The 6,000-nt window shown below is 37.4% G+C and overlaps 1 pseudogene; it reads right to left on the bottom strand.

Annotated features, from left to right (window-relative positions):
• Positions 1–221: 221 nt before the first annotated feature.
• On the bottom strand, positions 222–4,065 carry LOC148197512 (uncharacterized; annotated as a pseudogene).
• Between the last annotated feature and the right edge of the window lie 1,935 nt (positions 4,066–6,000).

Genomic DNA, 6,000 nt, shown 5'->3' with positions numbered 1-6,000 from the left:
ATGGAGGAATGATGATAAATGTAAAGTGATTTTATCATGTTAACAATTCAATTAGAAAATGTACATCGCAAGTATTTTTAAGGAAAATGAAGCCAAAAGTAGATTCATTATAATATTGGTTCACACAACAAACAGAAAATTTGACTGAACCAGAGAGTGTCAGACCAATGTTAAAAAGTAGGCATTTCAAAATAACATCATAACCTAAAAATTTTAATTGATCAAATCTCCACCTTAATGTTTTTTGTGAATTGTTGGAGACCTTGTGTCAAAGCAGATGTTGAGGTTAAGGAAGCTTTTAGTATGGCCAATCCCTGCACCATGAAATCAACAGACATGAATATACTATTGTTATTTGATTCAAGTAATAGTGTGTGATGAATAACTCAGCATAAGAGGATGTGTTACCTCCTTCACACCAACGCTAATGACCCTTTCCTCCAAGTCTGAGAAAGGAACTTGTGACCTATTTAGATAAGAAACCGCAGAAATGGATGACATCGGAGTCACAACCAAGTCATCTGTCACCATGAACGTTGATGGTCCTTTGGCAAATCCTTTACCACTGCATGAATCCCCAATACAGGACTTTGGATCACAAATCTTCAATGAAGGCGTAGTTGAAGTAGCAACAAGGCCATCCCTTAAAGTATTGAAACAATACTTAGGCAAGGATACCTCTCCAATTGGTAATATCTGGCCATTGATGGCGAATTGAGGGGCACATTTAGCATTAACTAGTTCCTTTTTCACTCTCTGTGACCTTAAATATCTATCAGGACTCAAAGAAGATTTTCCTTCCAACATATGCAACACTCCACCCAAAGGTAAAGTCATAAAACTAAAAAGCAAGTCAGCAAAATCTTCCTCTGCATCGGCAAACACAATCTTTTCATTTGATTTTCTTACCAGTGCCCTCACAACTATCTTTCTACCTTCATCAGATGATTCATCTCCTCTCTCGAGCCAGGACTGGTTTATTGGGTTAAAATCATCAACACGTGGCTTCTTCTCAAAGACAAAATCTGTCAAAGGATTCTTTGATATCAACGACAACTTGAGAAGATCAACAACCTATAGAAAAGACAAAGAACAAATCAGAGAGAAAGTAATGAAACTAACAACATAATGAATAGCAAAAATTATATTATACCAATATAGCATACCTCCCTCTTGCCGATATCTACCGTTAGTTCCTCAATAGCATCCATGTCTTTGATTCGAAGCTGCTGGAGTAGATTTACACTTGTTACAAGAACATTAGGCAACACGGAAAGATCGTCACAAATTATAAAAGTAGCAGTTTCCTTAATGTAACCTCCTCAAAATATAGCCTAATACTATATCATAGATTAATCACATGTTATTATATGTTATTAATCAAGTATTTAACTATTATAGTTATCCAAAATAACCATAAAACTAAAAAATTTACAGAATATCATAAGTTTGATACAAAATAGAGGAATAAACCAACCAGTGATCCAACGCACTGTATAAACCGATCGGTTTGCAAAAAGAATACTAAATCTATTGACCGAACGGTCCAATTCAAAACTATGCACAACAGATGACCGAGAGGTCATAACTTATAAGCGACAGGATCTTCGCCTTCCAACACTTGCTCCACTGAACACTCACCACCTTCTGCTCATATCCACAGGATGATCATCGCAAGGGAAAAGAAAACCGAACGAACAAGACATGACAGAACAAGAAAATAGGGTAAGCTATTTGTAATTTAATTATAAACACATATATGCATTTCATGCAAGTTCAGTCTATATGAAACCGAACGGTACATCATACAACAATGAATACAATTCGTCACATACAACCAAAACATCATCATTCATATAAATATATATATATAAACCGAACACTATGACTTGACCATCCGGATTGTATGAATATGTAGCTACAGTCGTCCTTGCACTTGTGGTAGTGTAACAACTGACACTAATCAAGCTACTACCCAAGGTTAATCCCATACTACCTACCTCGACACCCTGAGGCGGTAGGACCTCGTGCCATTCTCACTCATGAGTTACTCCTCTCTACTTGAGAATGAGTAACTCAGAATATCAGGATGAACACCAACTTAGCATATCCATATTCATACTTTACAATTCCACAACCATCTATGAGACATTCCTCCTTGGAATTCTCTTCCACAATATTTGAAAGTATAAATCTTCAATTCTTAACATACACAATCATTCATCAATTAAATTTTCATATAATAAAGAGAAAACATGTGAACATTGGAGACCGAACACCTTCACACTACCTAACCGAGAGTACCGAATGGTTCATAATAGACAAAACAGAAGGAAACTGACCGAACGCTATTATTGACCGACCACCATAGAAACCAACTACTAGGCTCTTAGTTCAATCCAAAGAGTTTAAACCAACACTCATAACTTACACTGAAACTCTTAAAACTTATACCGAATATTATACTAAACCGAGTACTTACAGGTTATTGGATACTCTATCCAGACCGAACACTAGTTTAATATTAGAACACTGCGATTTAGACCGAATGGTCATAAATAGATAATACTGCTAATAGACCGAACCCAGTTAATGACTGAGTACATAACACAGGCGAACAGTCAACAGAACAAATCTTTGAATAACAATTCTTAAACCAAAAATAAGATATTTTCCTTAATCTCTAACCCTCCAAACGTGATTTCTAAGTTATTTTAAACCTATTCCATTGAACCTATTATACTCTGCTCACTACTCACCTTTTCACACATTCTCTTCTCCCACCCAGATTGACCGAACGTTCTACTATAGGAACTCCAATCCAGTTCACATGTATCGGCCAAACACAATGAATACAATTCAATCAACATCCATCATTCATACATGCAAACATTCACACATAAATTCCAAACACAGGAAAATATAATTAAACCACTAGCTTCCCTTACCTTGAATAGACTAGGAATTTCCTAAGCCTCCACCACTTTGAATAACCAGCAATCACTTCTAAAGCAACCCACTACAATTTTGATCGGTGAAAAGGGACCAACCCGAGGATCAAAACAGAAACCGGTTTAAAGAGATAGACGAAGAACACATACAAGCTGAACAATGCTTGCATGTATCAGAAATTACAGAAACTTTAACGAATAGAGAAATTACTTACCCACTTGGCACATTAGCTAGATTGATGGAAAATAAACTCTTGCCACCAAAGAAGAATTCAAATACGACCTAGATGATGATCAACAGAAGAAGAAAGTGAGGATTTTTAGAGAGAAGAAGGAGGATTATAGAGAGAAGGAGGAGAAACTTAGAATTCTGGAGAGAAGAGGTGCATGCAAAAGTAGCTCAACGTTTGAAAATTTTGCTTATATACTACCCTCAAAAATCGATCGGTCAACCAGATACACACACCTGTGTTCCACTTTCTGAATTTTCTAAACCCTCACAGTAACACATGGATTCCACTAAAAGCTGAATTTAATGATTTTGACACTTAAAGAAAACCATTTACTTAAAGAAAACCATTTTCTTAGAGTAATATTTTCTGGGTAAATTATTCTGTTCTTTAGTTTTCCACAATTGCATCTTTGATTGTTGAAAATGCTTAAAAGCCTCCCACTTGGCTTTCTATAACACCCAATGTCCTCACACAGTAAATACTTTGTGGGGTCAGTGTCGTCGATGTTGAGTTTGAGGAGTTGGCAACAAGATTCCATAGAAGTCCTTGGGTGCAGAAGCATTTCTTTGCAAGTCTGTGTCCATAGATGCTCTTCTTCAAGATGTGATACACTCATACAATGAACTCAGGCTGCCAACTTTCACCGGCGGAATATTTGACTCCTTAGCAACAAGTCTTGCAATAGTACGTAAAGGCAATGCTAAGAAACTCACCAGAACATCCACGAAATCCTTTCCTTCCTAAGCAAACACAACTTTGTTTTCACTTCTGTTGCAGCCATGTTGCAATAAGAGAGCACCTAAGCCAAAGTGGTTTTCTTTTCTTGCTTTCTCGACAGTTTGTTTATTTTCAAAGTGTATCTGATTGATACACGGTCCCATCAATCAAATTGATAAAAGATAAAGCAACTCTTGTAAAAAAAAAAGTTATTTTTAATTAAAAAAAAGTTCTTTGTTACGTGGAAAGATGAGGTAAATGTGAAAAACAAGATTAGTGGGACGTACTTTGAAATTTACCTTTCCTTTATTTTATTTTTATGAAATTAATTATTTTAAATAATTTTAAAAATATTTTATCTCCATTTCTATTCTATTTTTATTTACTTAAATTATTGAATATTTACGTTTATTTATTGTTTATTATTTTTTCAACTTTTATTCTATTCTTTAAAATTAACTATTTACATGTTAAGAAAATAAAAATGTTTTTCTAAAGACATACTTAATATCCAAAAGAATACAAATTACATATTTTTTTTAACCTAAAACCAAAACAAACTATACTCCGTTCGTTAAAAAAAACAATATTTAATAGTTACTAACTAGAATTTAAAAATAGGTAATGATATAATGAAATCTTATACTGTTTTGTCTTTTTATTTTACTTTTTATAATTAAATTTTATAATTTTAATTATCACATTCTTTTAAATGTTATGAGATTATTTTCCTTTTAAGACACTAAGGTTAACCATGTAATTTCAAATTTTCTATAGAACCAATCTCAAGTTGTGAGAGCAAATTTGGTTTACCATTTTATCAAATTAAAATTATTTAATTCTTTCTGTAATTGAAATGATTTTAGTTGTGATTAAGAGTGCCCTCAAAATTTTAAAAAAATTAAAAATAATAGATAGAGTAGATGAATATATCATCAAGACTTCACCATTTTTGAGTTAGTCAGGGGAAAGAAAAAACTTTGAGAGCATTCATGGATCGCTATCAGAAGATCGTTCGGCGGGTGAAGGGTTTAAGCCTGGAACTCGTCTTGCAGTACGTCCTACCTGCTCTTAAGCCTGGACCATTCAAGGACAGCGTCTGCCGACGAGCGTCCAAAACCATGGAAGAGCTGCGAGAGAGGGCGACTGATGAGAGAAAACCGACAGAGGGAAATCGGGCGGTCAGGTTGGGAAGTCCGAAGGGTTTAAGCAGAGAGAACCACCCCGGGGACCGCGATTCCAACAATACACCCCCTTGAACGCTCCTTAGGCGAAAATTTTCCAAGAAGCCCTAAGTGCGGAGCTGATTCCAAAACCAAAGAGACGACCCACACCACCAGGGGCAGACGGTAATAAACACTGTTTGTATCATAAAAACATGGGCCACACCATAGAGGAGTGCGTGACCCTGAAGGATAAAATAGAAGAATTAATCCGTGCGGGGCAACTGAAGAAGTATGTGCGGATCGACCGTCCCCATGTACCCTTGGATCGAGCAAGTCCACGGTGGACCAGTCCCAGAAGACCGGAAAGACAAGAAAGGTCGCGGCGGGGCCGAATGGATCGGCCACAATCTGAGAGGCGGAGAAGCCGGAGCCGTAGTAGGAGCCACGATCGTCCTTTGGCGGGACATATCAACACGATATCTGGCAGTTTCGCCGGGGGAGGATCTTCTTCATCCGCCTGGAAGCGTCATGTACGGGGCCTTACGATCCGTTCACGCGGTTGACAAACCCCGGAGGATGATGTCGCCCATTACATTTTTAGACGAGGACTTTCACGCGCCCGACCCCGATCAAGATGATCCAATGGTGATAATAACAAAGATCGCCCGCTACAGTGTGAGCAAGGTGCTGGTTGACCAGGGAAGTTCAGTGAACATCCTCTATTGAAAAACCTTCCAGCAGATGGACATATCGGACGACGTCATTCTTCCGTACAACGAGCAAATAGTAGGTTTCGCGGGCGAAAGGGTGGATACTAGGGGGTATGTTGATTTACGCATTCGACTGGGGACCGCTCGGGACAATGAGGAGCAGAGGGTTAAATACTTGCTCGTGGAGGCCAACACCTCCTATAATGTGCTACTGGGCCGACCA

The sequence above is a fragment of the Vigna umbellata genome, chromosome 5, assembly GCF_029865625.1.
Source record: "Vigna umbellata cultivar VRB3 chromosome 5, Vumbellata_1.0, whole genome shotgun sequence".
Classification (NCBI taxonomy): domain Eukaryota; kingdom Viridiplantae; phylum Streptophyta; class Magnoliopsida; order Fabales; family Fabaceae; genus Vigna; species Vigna umbellata.
Note: the sequence above shows the minus strand (reverse complement) of the source record. Positions and strands in the feature narration are given on the sequence as shown.